The sequence below is a fragment of the Neofelis nebulosa genome, chromosome 4 (genome assembly GCF_028018385.1).
Source record: "Neofelis nebulosa isolate mNeoNeb1 chromosome 4, mNeoNeb1.pri, whole genome shotgun sequence".
Lineage (NCBI taxonomy): Eukaryota > Metazoa > Chordata > Mammalia > Carnivora > Felidae > Neofelis > Neofelis nebulosa.
In genome coordinates, this window is record NC_080785.1 from 64885995 (window position 1) to 64902758 (window position 16764).

The window sequence follows — 16764 nt, forward strand, 5'->3', positions numbered from 1 at the left end:
GAAACTTACCCAGTAGCTGGAGTTTTGGGATTTTGAATTCAGATACTTACTTTAGTGAGAGAAAAGCATACTTGTAATCTCTCCAAGTTCATAGCATTTTTAGAATTACCCTATAAACAAAATCTAAATAGCAACCCAGGGAGCTATACCTAAGAATAATTCTCTTTCACATTTTATAAAATGGAATAAATCTCCCCAGAGGGGGAAAAAAAAGGAAGGACCAGAAAAAATTAAGTAGATGGTATTTAATCATGAGTAGTTTAGAAAACATGTAATTAATTGGCTGCATGTTCTAGACAGAAATTATTTGTCAAATTATCTCTGGGTAAATAATGACTGTATTATGAAGGACTTTCTCATGTGTGATTTACTTGTTGTGAAAATATTCATTGAGGATTATTCATTGAGGATTATCTAAAGGATATGATGTTCTCTGGATATTCTAAATTTTGCTCTTGGATAAGCCAGACCATCTGGGAGTGTCTTATCTGGATCATTTGCATAATTGCTTTTTTCTGAACTATTTATGCAGTTATGACTTGGACTAAACGGAGTGAAATTATGGTAGCATCACTCAGAATTTTATATCATATTTATTGTAGAAATGACATTGAAAGTGTCATCTCCTCCATCACACAGTCTGTTCTCTTGATTAAAAACACATAAGATAAATTTCACAGAAGTCTCAACCCATGTGCTACTGGCGAGCAGCTCAATGGCTTTCCCCGTGGCCCTGGAAATCTTATACCAGATCACATGTGCCTGTTTGCTTTGGCTCCTGGGAACATGAATAGGACTGTGCGGCAGGCACGTTGCTTACTACCATAACCCGCTGGCTTCGTCTTTTTCTCACCCCCATTATTTTCCTTCCTTCATTGCTACCTAGTGATTTTGCTATCTGTGGATTTTGAAAGCTGGTTTTAAAGCCTTTTTAGTGCAGGATATAGTTTAAATAAATGAGTAAACAAATGAACACTTGACTTATCTAGACAGTAGTTTGTCTATAGTGTTCCTTTGGTCACCATTTTTAGGATATGTCCAGTCCTTCCCCTGTTTGTACTTAGACAGTTGTATTTTTTCTCAGCCACACCAGTAATCTTTCTTTTCTTCATCTCGTGGTATTGGTCCTGTCTTGGTCTGTCTTGGTCTTGTTAATGGTTGCTTGATATCTTGCCTTGATCCTCCAGGTTCCTACAACTCCTTACACGTATGTGTCTGTATATGTGTTCACTTCTGATTCTATATCATGGTTTCAGTTCAATCCCTGTTTTATTCTTTTCTGACTATTCTTATCCTAGTGATTTCCTGATCTCTTTTCCTGAAGTATTATAGTTACGTTAGTTACTTGGCCTCCACTAAGTAATTAAATGAGCCTCCAAGGCAACTTGAGGTGTCTCCTGCCGTCATTGAGTTAACGTGCTGTAGACATTTAATTTAATGTTGACCAGTCAATTAAAACTATAATTAGGAAAGTACCTACCATTGCATAGAGCCTCATATTCCCATTTAGTTGTTTGAAATAAGCAAACACATTTAAAAATCTGTAGATCATTTGTCAGATGCTTAGATTCTATTAGAAATAGCCTATCTAACAACAAAATGGCAATTACCTATATGTTATAACTTATTAGGCCATAGATTAAGCTTTACATTAAATTGGTTATTAATGTCTCTTGCATTTAAGAATTATATATAAGAATATATATGAATAAATATATATTATTAAGAAAGTTAAAGTCTCAGGGAAGAAGGGACAAAAATCAGGTATTTTGACCTATGTTTTGCTCAAACTTTCCACCACATCACTGAAGCTAATGAAATAAAGAGTAAATGGTCAATGCCAACAATTCTGCTTAATTGTATTAGAATTACTGCTAGAACTTGCAAGTTGAAGATGATAGATCTGCCCTACTTTTTGCTTTCAAACAGACTGATATCAATAAGAATGAAAAATACAAATGAAAGTCTATTCTTTCATGACATTAGGAAACAGTCATAGTCTCAAGTCACAAATGATTTAGAGATTTAGAGAATGTGATAAAATTAACTAACTGAAGGAAGACACTTAGAAGGGTGTTCTGTCTTTGCACCTTCTGTGAACACTCAAAATTTCTGAGTAGCCTGAACTTTGTGACGGCTAAGCTAATGACACCTCATCAGTAGGGCATGGTCTGAGTTAAGAGAAAGGGCTGCTGGAACATCTTTGAGTTTGTTTGAAAACAGAATGGCATAATAGGCAAGACTGAATAAGAAGCTCACTATGCCATTACTGCCAAGAAAGGACTACCAGTTTGATGGACTGATGGACTAAAGGTTGGTGGCCAGTGGACAAGAATTCTAAATCACTACACACAGAGTCGGAGGTTGGAAGATGGCGGCATAGGAGGACGCTGGGCTCACTGCGCGTCCTGCTGATCACTTAGATTCCACCTACACCTGCCTAAATAACCCAGAAAACTGCCAGAGGATTAGCAGAACGGAGACTCCGGAGCCAAGCGCAGACGAGAGGCCCACGGAAGAGGGTAGGAAGGGCAGCGAGGCGGTGTGCGCTCCATGGACTGGAGGGAGGGAGCCGGGGCAGAGGGGTGGCCTGCCGGCCAAGCAGAGCCCCTGAGTCTGGCTGGCAAAAGCCGAGGGGCCAGATGGAGTGTGTTCCGACAGCAAGCGCGACTGCGACTTAGCGTCTGGGAGGTCATAAGTTAACAGCTCTGCTCAGAAAGCGGGAAGGCTGGAGGACAAAGGGAGGGAGAGCTGCTGAGCCCCCGGACGGCAGAGCTCAGCTTGGCGGGGAACAAAGGCGCTCGCCAGCGCCATCTCCCCCGCCCATCCCCCAGCCAAAATCCCAAAGAGAACCAGTTCCTGCCAGGGAACTTGCTCGCTCCTCTGTGCAAACACCCAACTCTGTGCTTCTGCGGAGCCAAACTTCCGGCAGCGGATCTGACTCCCTCCCGCTGCCACAGGGCCCCTCCTGAAGTGGATCACCTAAGGAGAAGCGAGCTAAGCCTGCCCCTCCTGCCCCCGTGCACCTTGCCTACCTACCCCAGCTAATACGCCAGATCCCCAGCACCACAAGCCTGGCAGTGTGCAAGTAGCCCAGACGGGCCACGCCACCCCACAGTGAATCCCGCCCCTAGGAGAGGGGAAGAGAAGGCACACACCAGTCTGACTGTGGCCCCAGCGGTGGGCTGGGGGCAGACATCAGGTCGAACTGCGGCCCCGCCCACCAACTCCAGTTATACACCACAGCACAGGGGAAGTGCCCTGCAGGTCCGCACCACTCCAGGGACTATCCAAAATGGCCAAACGGAAGAACTCCCCTCAGAAGAATCTCCAGGAAATAACAACAGCTAATGAACTGATCAAAAAGGATTTAAATAATATAACAGAAAGTGAATTTAGAATAATAGTCATAAAATTAATCGCTGGGCTTGAAAACAGTATAGAGGACAGCAGAGAATCTCTCGCTACAGAGATCAAGGGACTAAGGAACAGTCACGAGGAGCTGAAAAACGCTTTAAACGAAATGCAAAACAAAATGGAAACGACGACAGCTCGGATTGAAGAGGCAGAGGAGAGAATAGGTGAACTAGAAGATAAAGTTATGGAAAAAGAGGAAGCTGAGAGAAAGATAAAAAAAATCCAGGAGTATGAGGGGAAAATTAGAGAACTAAGTGATACACTAAAAAGAAATAACATACACATAATTGGTATCCCAGAGGAGGAAGAGAGAGGGAAAGGTGCTGAAGGGATACTTGAAGAAATAATAGTTGAGAACTTCCCTGAACCGGGGAAGGAAAAAGGCATTGAAATCCAAGAGGCACAGAGAACTCCCTTCAGACGTAACTTGAATCGATCTTCTGCACGACATATCATAGTGAAACTGGCAAAATACAAGGATAAAGAGAAAATTCTGAAAGCAGCAAGGGATAAACGTGCCCTCACATATAAAGGGAGACCTATAAGACTTGTGACTGATCTCTCTTTTGAAACTTGGCAGGCCAGAAAGGCTTGGCACAATATCTTCAGTGTGCTAAACAGAAAAAATATGCAGCCGAGAATCCTTTATCCAGCAAGTCTGTCATTTAGAATAGAAGGAGAGAAAAAGGTCTTCCCAAACAAACAAAAACTGAAGGAATTTGTCACCACTAAACCAGCCCTACAAGAGATCCTAAGGGGGATTCTGTGAGACAAAGTACCAGAGACATCACTACAAGCATAAAACATACAGACATCACGATGACTCTAAACCCGTATCTTTCTATAATAACACTGAATGTAAATGGATTAAATGCTCCAACCAAAAGACATAGGGTATCAGAATGGATCAAAAAACAAGACCCATCTATTTGCTGTCTACAAGAGACTCATTTTAGATCAGAGGACACCTTCAGATTGAGAGTGAGGGGATGGAGAACTATTTATCATGCTACTGGAAGCCAAAAGAAAGCTGGAGTAGCCATACTTATATCAGACAAACTAGACTTTAAATTAAAGGCTGTAACAAGAGATGAAGAAGGGCATTATATAATAATTACAGGGTCTATCCATCAGGAAGAGCTAACAATTATAAATGTCTATGCGCCGAATACCGGAGCCCTCAAATATATAAAACAATTACTTACAAACATAAGCAACCTTATTGATAAGAATGTGGTAATTGCAGGGGACTTTAACACTCCACTTACAGAAATGGATAGATCATCTAGACACACAGTCAATAAAGAAACAAGGGCCCTGAATGATACATTGGACCAAATGGACTTGACAGATATATTTAGAACTCTGCATCCCAAAGCAACAGAATATACTTTCTTCTCGAGTGCACATGGAACATTCTCCAAGATGGATCATATACTGGGTCACAAAACAGCCCTTCATAAGTATAGAAAGAATTGAAATTATACCATGCATACTTTCAGACCACAATGCTATGAAGCTTGAAATCAACCACAGGAAAATGTCTGGAAAACCTCCAAAAGCATGGAGGTTAAAGAACACCCTACTAATGAATGAGTGGGTCACCCAGGCAATTAGAGAAGAAATTAAAAAATATATGGAAATAAACGAAAATGAAAGTACAATAATCCAAACCCTTTGGGACGCAGCAAAGGCGGTCCTGAGAGGAAAATACATTGCAATCCATGCCTATCTCAAGAAACAAGAAAAATCCCAAATACAACATCTAACAGCACACCTAAAGGAAATAGAAGCAGAACAGCAAAGACAGCCTAAACCCAGCAGAAGAAGAGAAATAATAAAGATCAGAGCAGAAATAAACAATATAGAATCTAAAAAAACTGTAGAGCAGATCAACGAAACCAAGAGTTGGTTTTTTGAAAAAATAAACAAAATTGACAAACCTCTAGCCAGGCTTCTCAACAAGAAAAGGGAGATAACCCAAATAGATAAAATCATGAATGAAAATGGAATTATTACAACCAATCCCTCAGAGATACAAGCAATTATCAGGGAATACTATGAAAAATTATATGCCAACAAATTGGGCAACCTGGAAGAAATGGACAAATTCCTAAACACCCACATGCTTCCAAAGCTCAATCAAGAGGAAATAGAAAGCTTGAACAGACCCATAACCAGCGAAGAAATTGATTCGGTTATCAAAAATCTCCCAACAAATAAGAGTCCAGGACCAGATGGCTTCCCAGGGGAGTTCTACCAGACGTTTAAAGCAGAGATAGCACCTATCCTTCTCAAGCTATTCCAAGTAATAAAAAGGGAAGGAAAACTTCCAGACTCATTCTATGAAGCCAGTATTACTTTGATTCCTAAACCAGACAGAGACCCAGTAAAAAAAGGGAACTACAGGCCAATATCCCTGATGAATATGGATGCAAAAATTCTCACTAAGACACTAGCAAATCGAATTCAACAGCATATAAAAATAATTATTCACCATGATCAAGTGGAATTCATTCCTGGGATGCAGGGCTGGTTCAACATTCGCAAATCAATCAACGTGACACATCACATTAATAAAAGAAAAGATAAGAACCGTATGATCCTGTCAATCGATGCAGAAAAGGCCTTTGGCAAAATTCAGCACCCTTTCTTAGTAAAAACCCTTGAGAAAGTCTGAATAGAAGGAACATACTTAAAGATCATAAAAGCCATTTATGAAAAGCCCACAGCTCACATCATCCTCAATGGGGAAAAACTGAGAGCTTTTTCCCTGAGATCAGGAACACAACAGGGATGCCCACTCTTACTGCTGTTGTTTAACATAGTGTTGGAAGTTTTGGCATCAGCCATCAGACAACAAAAGGAAATCAAAGGCATCCAAATTGGCAAAGATGAAGTCAAGCTTTCGCTTTTTGCAGATGACATGATATTATACATGGAAAATCCGATAGACCCCACCAGAAGTCTGCTAGAACTGATACATGAATTCTGCAAAGTTGCAGGATACAAAATCAATGTACAGAAATCAGTTGCATTCTTATACACTAGCAATGAAGCAACAGAAAGACAAATAAAGAAACTGATCCCATTCACAATTACACCAAGAAGCATAAAATACCTAGGAATAAATCTAACCAAAGATGTAAAAGATCTGTATGCTGAAAACTATAGAAAGCTTATGAAGGTAATTGAAGAAGATATAAAGAAATGGAAAGACATTCCCTGCTCATGGATTGGAAGAATAAATATTGTCAAAATGTCAATACTACCCAAAGCTATCTACACATTCAATGCAATCCCAATCAAAATTGAGCCAGCATTCTTCTCGAAGGTAGAACAAGCAATCCTAAAATTCATATGGAACCACATGAGTCCCCAAACAGCCAAAGTAATTTTGAAGAAGAAGACCAAAGCAGGAGGCATCACAATCCCAGACTTTAGCCTCTACTACAAAGCTGTCATCATCAAGACAGGATGGTATTGGCACAAAAACAGACACATAGACCAATGGAATAGAATAGAAACCCCAGAACTAGACCCACAAACGTATGGCCAACTCATCTTTGACAAAGCAGGAAAGAACATCCAATGGAAAAAAGAGTGTCTTTAACAAACGGTGCTGGGAGAACTGGACAGCAACATGCAGAAGGTTGAAACTAGACCACTTTCTCACACCATTCACAAAAATAAAGTCAAAATGGATAAAGGACCTGAATGTGAGACAGGAAACCATCAAAACCCTAGAGGAGAAAGCAGGAAAAGACCTCTCTGACCTCAGCCGTAGCAATTTCTTACTTGACACATCCCCAAAGGCAAGGGAATTAAAAGCAAAAATGAACTACTGGGACCTTATGAAGATAAAAAGCTTCTGTACAGCAAAGGAAACAACCAACAAAACTAAAAGGCAATCAACGGAATGGGAAAAGATATTTGCAAATGACATATCGGACAAAGGGCTAGTATCCAAAATCTATAAAGAGCTCACCAAACTCCACACCCGGAAAACAAATAACCCAGTGAAGAAATGGGCAGAAAACATGAATAGACACTTCTCTAAAGAAGACATCCGGATGGCCAACAGGCACATGAAAAGATGTTCCAACGTCGCTCCTCATCAGGGAAATACAAATCAAAACCACACTCAGATATCACCTCACGCCAGTCAGAGTGGCCAAAATGAACAAATCAGGAGACTATAGATGCTGGAGAGGATGTGGAGAAACGGGAACCCTCTTGCACTGTTGGTGGGAATGCAAACTGGTGCAGCCACTCTGGAAAGCAGTGTGGAGGTTCCTCAGAAAATTAAAAATAGACCTACCCTATGACCCAGCAATAGCACTGCTAGGAATTTACCCAAGGGATACAGGAGTACTGATACATAGGGGCACTTGTACCCCAATGTTTATAGCAGCACTCTCAACAATAGCCAAATTATGGAAAGAGCCTAAATGTCCATCAACTGATGAATGGATAAAGAAATTGTGGTTTATATACACAATGGAATACTACATGGCAATGAGAAAGAATGAAATATGGCCTTTTGTAGCAACGTGGATGGAACTGGAGAGTGTGATGCTAAGTGAAATAAGGCATACAGAGAAAGACAGGTGCCTTATGTTTTCACTCTTATGTGGATCCTGAGAACCTTAACAGAAACCCATGGGGAAGGGGAAGGAAAAAAAAAAGAGGTTAGAGTGGGAGAGAGCCAAAGCATAAGAGACTGTTAAAAACTGAGAACAAACTGAGGGTTGATGGGGGGTGGGAAGGAGGGTAGGGTGGGTGATGGGTATTGAGGAGGGCACCTTTTGGGCTGAGCACTGGGTGTTGTATGGAAACCAATTTGACAATAAACTTCATGTATTGAAAAAAATAAATAAATCATTACACACATACCAGGACACAAGGAGCTTCCCTATGAACTAGTTAGTGAGTTTCAGCCAAGCTTAAGTATAGTACTGCCCCAAGCCTAGAGTTGATACGAAAATAAGGGCAAACTTTTCTCCAAGAAACTAAAAATAGTAAAGGAAATATGATGTTTCCAAACCAAAAACAGAAAGAAGAGTTAAGAATATTGAATAAGCTTAACTCATAAATTGAATGAATCATTTGGCAGAACTCAAATGGAGGGGAATTGGAAAACAAGAAGAAGTAGAATTAACATTAGAACTAAAAATGGAAAAATATCTTGTGAAGAAGAGGCAGGGATAGAACAGTTTAAGACCATATAACTGAACTGTAATTTTAAAAAATGATGGTTATGGAAACAAGCAAGGGAGATCCCTATATGAAACTCTGGTGTTCCTGAAGGTAGGACCACGAGAAGAATTAGAATAGGAAACAACAAAAACCAAACACCAAATATAACAGGAAAAAAACCACAACGATATCATAGAAGACATTCCTGAATTTAATCCATAGATTGAAATTGCACATGGGTAATAATTCTTCTAGAAGAGGTTGAAATAACATCCTCATGGAAGAACTGGTATAGAATAAAGAAAAAGAGATATCAGACTCTTAGCCAGCATAATACTCAAATTCCGAAACACTAGAAGTATTTCTGTTGTAGTAAAAAACAAGAAAGGATAGCACATTAACTCCAGTCTTAGTTAACGTTAATCTGTAAGTACTAGTTAATGTAGTTGAAAAGAGAAAGAAGTAAAAATTGGAAAGCAGATGGAAACATTAAGATTTTTTCCCTCCAGAGATTATGAATGTGCCCCAAAAAACTCAAGAGAATCCATTGAAAATATAAAAATAAAGTAACTTTTTTTTGGGGGGGTTGATTGACACAAAAATAATATAAAAACAATCAATATATTTCCTAAATACACATAACTATTAAACATGATGATGGAAACAAAAGATTAAAATATTCCACTTACAATAATTAAAAAGACAAAAATAAATCTGTGGCTAAACCTAACTGTAAAAGTTCTACACAGAACACCAGACTTGGAAACATAAAAAAGATGTGTGCCTATCCAGAACACTTACTAAATATACCAATGGTCCCCACATTTTTACTTTAAAACTTATAAGGGAAAAATAAGGATTATAAGACAGGCCAAGAAAATTTTTAAAAAATAAAAGTAGAGAGAAAAAACTAATGTCCCCAAATAGTTACATGTATTTTATTCTATGAAAATAATAACAACAAATTTATGTAAGTGCCTGAATAGTCAGATCAAACAGAAAAGGCTCTAGGAAGAAGATCTCCAAAACCCTATAAAACATTGCCTATGGTGGGAAATTAATTAGTTTGTTTTGTTTGGGGGGCAGGTGCTTAACCATGTAAATGAATAAGAAGAATTAAAAAGAAAAAGAAGAATAATTATATGCCTTTGATACTTATTATACCAAAACAAAGCCCAGGTATTTTCAGTACTTAAAATTTTTTCTTTATAATGCTAGAGAAAGGGTAAAAATTTTAAAGTAAAAGGAGGTTATTTAAGTCACAGAATGCAGAGATCATGCAAGGAAATATTCAATTAGATTTTTAAAAAAGAGAAAATTTTGCTCAAGGAAATATTAATGAAGTTAAAACCCAGGTAGCAAACTGAGAAAATATATTTGAACATTTACTTGGCAAAGAACTAATTTTCTTAATACTTAAAGAACTCATTAAGAAAAGGGTCAAAACCTAATTGAAAATGAGCTGAAAATTAAGAGACTGAAAAGACAAGTTACAGACTGGTAGAAAATATTTTTGGAAGGCTTTGCTGATAAAGGACTGTTATCAAGAACATACAAAGAACTCTTAAAACTCAACAATAAGAAAACAAATAACCTGATTCAAAAATAGGCCATAGACCTTCCCACCTCACCAAAGAAGATACACAAATGGAAAAGAAGCATATGAAAAGATATATCATAGTAGATCAAGGAAATACACATTAAAACAACACAGAAATACTACTTCACACTTAAAATGCCCAAAATCCAGAACACTGGCAACACCAGGTGCTGGTGAAAATGTGACCATTGCTGGTAGGAATGCAAAATGGTTACAGTCATTTTGCAAGACAGCCTGCCAGTTTCTTATAACACTAAACATACTCTTTACCATATGATCTAGCAATTGTGCTCATTGGTATTTACCCAAAGGAATGGAAAACTTATATCCACACAGAAATCTACAGAGAGATGTTTAACAACTTTATTCACAGTTGCCAAAACATGAAGGCAACCAAGATGTCCTTGAGTAGATGAATGGATAAAAAAGCTGTAACACATTCAGACAATGGAATATTATTCAGTGTTAAAAAGAAAGGAACTATGCATCCATGAAGAGACATGGAAGAAACTAAATGCATAATTACCAAATGAAAGAAAAGGCTATATTCCGTGTGAATCCAACTATGTGACATTATGGAAAAGGCAAAACTGTGGAGACCATGAAAAGAGCAGCCGTGTTTTCAGGGTTAAGTGAGAGGGAGAGATGAACAGAGGGAGCACAAAGGATTTTTAGGGCAATGAAACTATTCTGTATGATAGATATATGCCATTATACTTTTGCCCAAACCCATAAAATGTAGAACACCAAAGGTTAACTGCAGTGTAAACTATGGACTTTGAGTGATTATGATGTATTAATGTAAGCTCCATTCTAGTGAGTGACGTTGATAATGGGGGAGGCTATCCATGTATGAGGGCAGGGGGTTTATTCTTACTTTGCACTTAAGAGTACTTAAGAGTACTTTGCACTCAATTTTGCTGTGAACCTGTAACTGTTCTAAAAATTAAAATCAGCAAAGGACAGGATCAGGGCACAGAAAATATGCTAAACCTCAGTCATCATTAAGAAATTAAAAAAATTAAATCCCATTTTCACCTCTCAGATTAGTAAATAAAATGTTCCATAGTATGTCAGGGATCACTGACAAAATAAGACAGCCTCTTATTTTGGTAATTCACTAGAAGGACTCACAGGATTCAGCATATAGTTAAATTTATGTCTGAGATTCATCACAGTGAAAGGATACAAACAAATCATAAAGAAAAACGGGCATGGGGAGAAGTCTGGAGGAAACACTCTGTAAAGTTCTATTGGAAATGTTGAGCTTCCAGAGTCTTCTCCTTATGGAAATTAACAGCCTACACTAATTCCTCCAGCAAAGAGTTGCAGCAAAATTGTGTAAGGCATTATCTGCTAGGGAAGTTTATTAGAGATTCAGTGTCCCAAATTTTAATTGGATCATGTAGGCACCCTCTGCCTAGCATATAGGAAAGTCAAATGTTTTCCATAAAGCACATTGTTTATTTGAACAAAGTAAGCATAGTGAACAACTTTGTCATTTATCACAATTTTCTCATTTACAGAAAAAATTTTTTAGCAGTGTAAAGAACTGTTTACCAGTTAAGTTTCCATATACCTACCAAGGGCCAACCCTGCTAGCAAGTCTTTTTAAGGATAGAAGTCTGAGACTTGATATTTTATTAATAATCATATTTAACATTAAGGAATTGGGGAAATTAGACATATTCTTGGTGGGGACAAAAATTGGTGCAACCTTTTTGAAAAATACTTTTGCAGTATGTATCAAAATTTAAAAAGGACACTACCTTTGTCAGTGATTCTGTATGATATTCTTCTAAATAGATGTACAACTCTCACTGTAGCATGATTTATCATAGCAAAACAATCTAAATTCCACCAGGAAAAGGACTAGTTAAATCAAGGTGCTTCCATGTATGGAATATGTAGTTACTACTAAGAGAGGTAGATTATCTCAGTCACGGTTGTTATAACAAAGTAGCATTGGCTAGGTGACTTATAAAGAACAGAAATTTATTTTTCATTGTCCTGAAGGCTAAGAAATCCAAGATCAAGGCACCAACAGATAGATTCACTATCTAGTAAAAGCTCTATTCCAGGTTGTAGATCTCTGGCTTTTTCATTGTATCCTCACATGGGCACAGAAAAGGAGAGAGCACTCTGGGGTCCCTTTTTGAGAGTACTAATGTCATTCACGAGGTCTCCACCTTGTGACCTGATTAGCTCCTAATACTATCACATTAGGGGTTAAGATTTTAAAATATGAATTTTGGTGGACACACACATTCAGTCCATTGCAATAATTGATTTGTAAATAAAAATGAGGGAGTAAAGGCAGTTTTATTCCACTCCCCTGCCTTTAAATCAACCAGAAACACCATTAAAAGAAATAAGCACTTCTATATATAGGAGAAAGAAAGAAAGAAAGAAAGAAAGAAAGAAAGAAAGAAAGAAAGAAAGAAAGAAAGAAAGAAAGAAAGGAAGGAAGGAAGGAAGGAAGGAAGGAAGGAAGGAAGGAAGGAAGGAAGGAAGGAAGAAAGAAAGAAAGAAAGAAAGAAAGAAAGAAAGAAAGAAAGAAAGAAAGAAAGAAAGAAAGAAAGAAAGAAAAAGAAAGAAAGAAAGAAAGAAAGAGAAAGAAAGAAAGAAAGAAAGAAAGAAAGAAAGAAAGAAAGAAAGAAAGAAAGAAAGAAAAAGGAAGGAAGGAAAAGAAAAGAAAAGAAAAGAAAAGAAAAGAAAAGAAAGAAGAGAGGGGAGAGAGGGAGAGAGGAAAGGAGAAAGGGAGGGAGGGAGGAAAAGAAAGAGGGGGAGGGAGAGGAAGGAAGGAAAGAAAGGAAAAAAGAAAGAAAATGGAAAGGAATTTAAGACCTGAGGCCTGAAAGAGATTCCTGTAAAGCGATTAGGATACAATCCCAAAAGGCTCATTCAAGAATCCTTTCATTGATTCTCTCAGTTGGGGATGGGTGGGAGGACAGCACAGACAGGCAACTGAGAATATGAAGGAGGTTCCCTTAAGAGCTGATTCTTTACCACAGAATCACAGACATGTAGCTGGAGGAACATTTCAGCCTGAATGTTACTTGCCCGGTCTCCCGGCTAAGAGAAGCTGTCAATGGTGAAGTGGAGAAAGTGAGTAGTGAAGGCGCACATCTCAAGATTATAGCAAGCATACCCTGATATTTAGGCTTTGCTATGAGCCACCCTCACCTTTGGAGAGTTTAGCTGGCGCAGATAGCCTCTTCCTGAAATAAAGACCTGAATCTGTGTATCAAAGATATAACATGTTTCAGGAAGGAGTATAAAATCTGCTCTAAGTAATATGAGAAACATCTAGTGGAAGTAGCAAGTATCTTTGAACATGCCTTATTTTGTTGTATTGTCTGGCAAAGGCAGTTAATTATAATTATAAATCCACTGGAAGTGTTGCCAGGAAGTATGGGAAATTCCGTTTGGTAAATTCCTGAGGGAATAAGACAGATTTGGGATCTAAAACAGATTTCTCGTGGCTAAGCCAAAAAAACAAAAACAAAAAGCAAAAGAACCCAAAAAAACCAAAAAACAAAATGAGATCTATGCAGTTTCTAGATAACCCAGTAAAGCAGACATTTATTTTAGGTACAAATACATAAGGGCAAAAAATAACTAGGTCTTATAAATATAGTCAGCTAATCTTTGTCAAAGGAGCAGAGGCAGTACACTGGAGCAAGGTCAGTCTCTTCATCATATGGTGCTGGAACATATGAATATATGCCAAAAAAAAAAAAAATCCTAGACACAGCCCCTATACCTTCCACAAAAAAAATAATTCAAAATGGATCATAGATCTAAGTGCAAAAGGCAAAATTATTATAAAACGTCTAGAAGGTAACATAAGAAAAAACCTAGATGACCTTGGGCGTGGTGATACTGTTTTAGATATAACACGAGAGATGATCTATGAAAGAAATAATTGGTAAATAGACCTTCATTAAAATTAAATGCTTCTGCTCTGCAAAAGTCATTGTCGAGAAGGACAAGACACAAAGAGAAAATATTTGCAAATGACTCATCTGATAAAAGGATTTATCCAAAATATACAAAGAACTCTTAAAACGGAATAAGAAAACATCCTGATTAAAAAATGGACCAAAGACCATAACGTCACCAAAAAAGAAATTCACTTGGCAGATGAGTGTATGAAATGATGCTCTACAGTATAGGTCATCAGAGAAATGCAAATTAAAGCAATGAGATACTGCAACACACCTGTTAGAATAGCCAAAATCCAGAACACTGGAAATACCAAATGCTGGTGAGGATCTATAAAGCAACAAGAATTCCAGTCGCTGCTGGTGGGAATGCAACATGGTACATCCACTGTGGAAGACGGTTTGGAGGTTTTTTACAAAACTAAACACCCTTCCATATGATCTAGCAATCACACTCCTTGAAATTTACCCAAAGGAACTGAAAACTTACATCCATACAATATCTACATAGTGTTGCCAGGTATTAGGTAGGAAAGAGAAATGAATAGGGGAAGTACATAACTTTTAGGGGAATAAAAATAGTCTCTATGACGTTATAATGACAGGTATATGCCATTGTATATTTGGGCAAACCAGTGGAATGTACAACACAAGAGTTAACTATGATGTAAAGCATGGATTTTGAATGATTATGGTATGTCAGTGTAGCTTCATCCTTTGTAAAAAATACACCATTCTCATGAGTGTTGTGAAGTGAGGGAAGCTGTGCATGTGTGGAGATAGAATACGGAAAATCTCTATGCCTTTTTCTTAATTTTGTTGTAAATCTAACACTCAAAAAAAATAAAGTCTAAAAAACTGACTAAAGCTGACAAGAATAATCTAGTATCCATGGAAAAATTGACACATTAGAGTATTTTTCTATCATTTTGTTATCAATTATATTTTTCCTTTTAGTCTTTAGATGAAGTCAGTCTTAGTATTTCAGACAGCAATGAATAATATGTGGCTTTGTGAAATTTTGTTCTGAACTCATACTTTCCTGACATACCCTTTCATCTTCAAAATTATATTTGTTAAGATAAAACTGTATTTCTTCGCAACACAGTCATTTTGTGCCTAACTCCAGTTTTACCTTCCAATACTAGTTGTTAACTACTCCATCCTTCTCTTTAAGGATTGCTGTTGAAAATAGTGACGGAAAAGTTGAATATGAAGTTACTGGCTTCGCAATACCAACAAAACAAAACAACTGGTTGAATCGATAAGAGAATTTTAAGTAATAGGTAGGGAGAAATAATAAAAATAGAGAAACCTGTATATCCATGGCCACACAATGTTGAGCAAATAATTTAAACTCTCTGGGATTCAGCTTTTTCATGTATAAATATGTGTGAAAGGAGTCAACAATGAGGGCGGGTGGGAGAGAGCTGAAAAAAAATCTGAAAGCCACCCAAGTCTTGTGATTCCTGTGAACTCTGAACAAAAACTGTACCTGAAATTACAGATCTAAAATCCCATGTATCTTCCTTGGCAGAAAGCTAATTAATTTTGACATGTTGTAGAAATCAATTCGTAGTGAAACATCAGAATGAATTTATACATAGTGTGTGTGGACCAAGACAACGCTCAATCTTGAAAGTAACTGCACGGTTTTTACTTAGCGGATGTGCTGCTGAGTTCCTGAGGGCCCATTCCTGCAGGATGACTTTGTGAATCAGTGAACTTGAAAATCTAATTCTAACCTTCCCAAAAAGAAGGGAGTAAAATTGCCCACTGTTTAAAGTAATACTGACTACTTTTAGGTTATTCAGAATCCATTTATAAAATTACTACTTCTCATGCATAAATAGCAGGCTTTCAGATTTAAAAACTTTCTGTAACATTCCATGTATTGATTTGCCTGCCATATGCTCACCATTATTTTTCAAGAGCTTGCCTCAGCTGCCTGCTGCCCACAGCTGGCTGAAGAAATAGAGTCAATATGCCCACATTCTCTTGTAGATGGTATATAGATAACAGAAGTACATGGCTTACTTGTCTCAAAATGTAGTGCTGACTGGGCAATATGTATTTACTATCCACCCTTCTGGATGCTGCTTAAATAGCTGGAAGCTGATCTCCGAGCAGTATCTTTTTTTAAAATTTTTTTTTCAATGTTTATTTATTTTTGAGACAGAGGGAGACAGCGTGTGAGTGGGGGAGGGGCAGAGAGAGAAGGAGACACAGAATCTGAAACAGGCTCCAGGCTCTGAGCTGTCAGCACAGAGCCTGATGCGGGGCTCGAACCCACGAACCATGAGATCATGACCTGAGCCAAAGTCAGACAGTTAACCGACTGAGCCACCGAGGCACCCCCGAGCAGTATCTTAATAAGGCTTCCTAGTTCTCTTCTTTCTGGTCAGATCCTATCCGTAGGAGACAGCAGCAGTATATAAGAAGGTGGTAAGAGAGGAATTGAGTATATATTCCTGTCTTTTTGGGCCAACAGTGGCTGAGTTCTCAAAAAAAGCTATAGCCCCTTGCCAACAGCTTTGTCCTACAGCTCTAGGTCCATTTCAGGTTTTGGTAATTTTTTTTCCCTTGGTCCCTTTATCACCT

The 16764-nt window shown here is 38.0% G+C and overlaps 1 protein-coding gene across 3 annotated transcripts in view; it reads left to right on the plus strand.

The window, feature by feature from the left end:
- The window catches only part of THSD7A (thrombospondin type 1 domain containing 7A), a 446765-nt gene that overhangs the window by 185436 nt on the left and 244565 nt on the right, over positions 1–16764 (plus strand). The window lies entirely within an intron of this gene.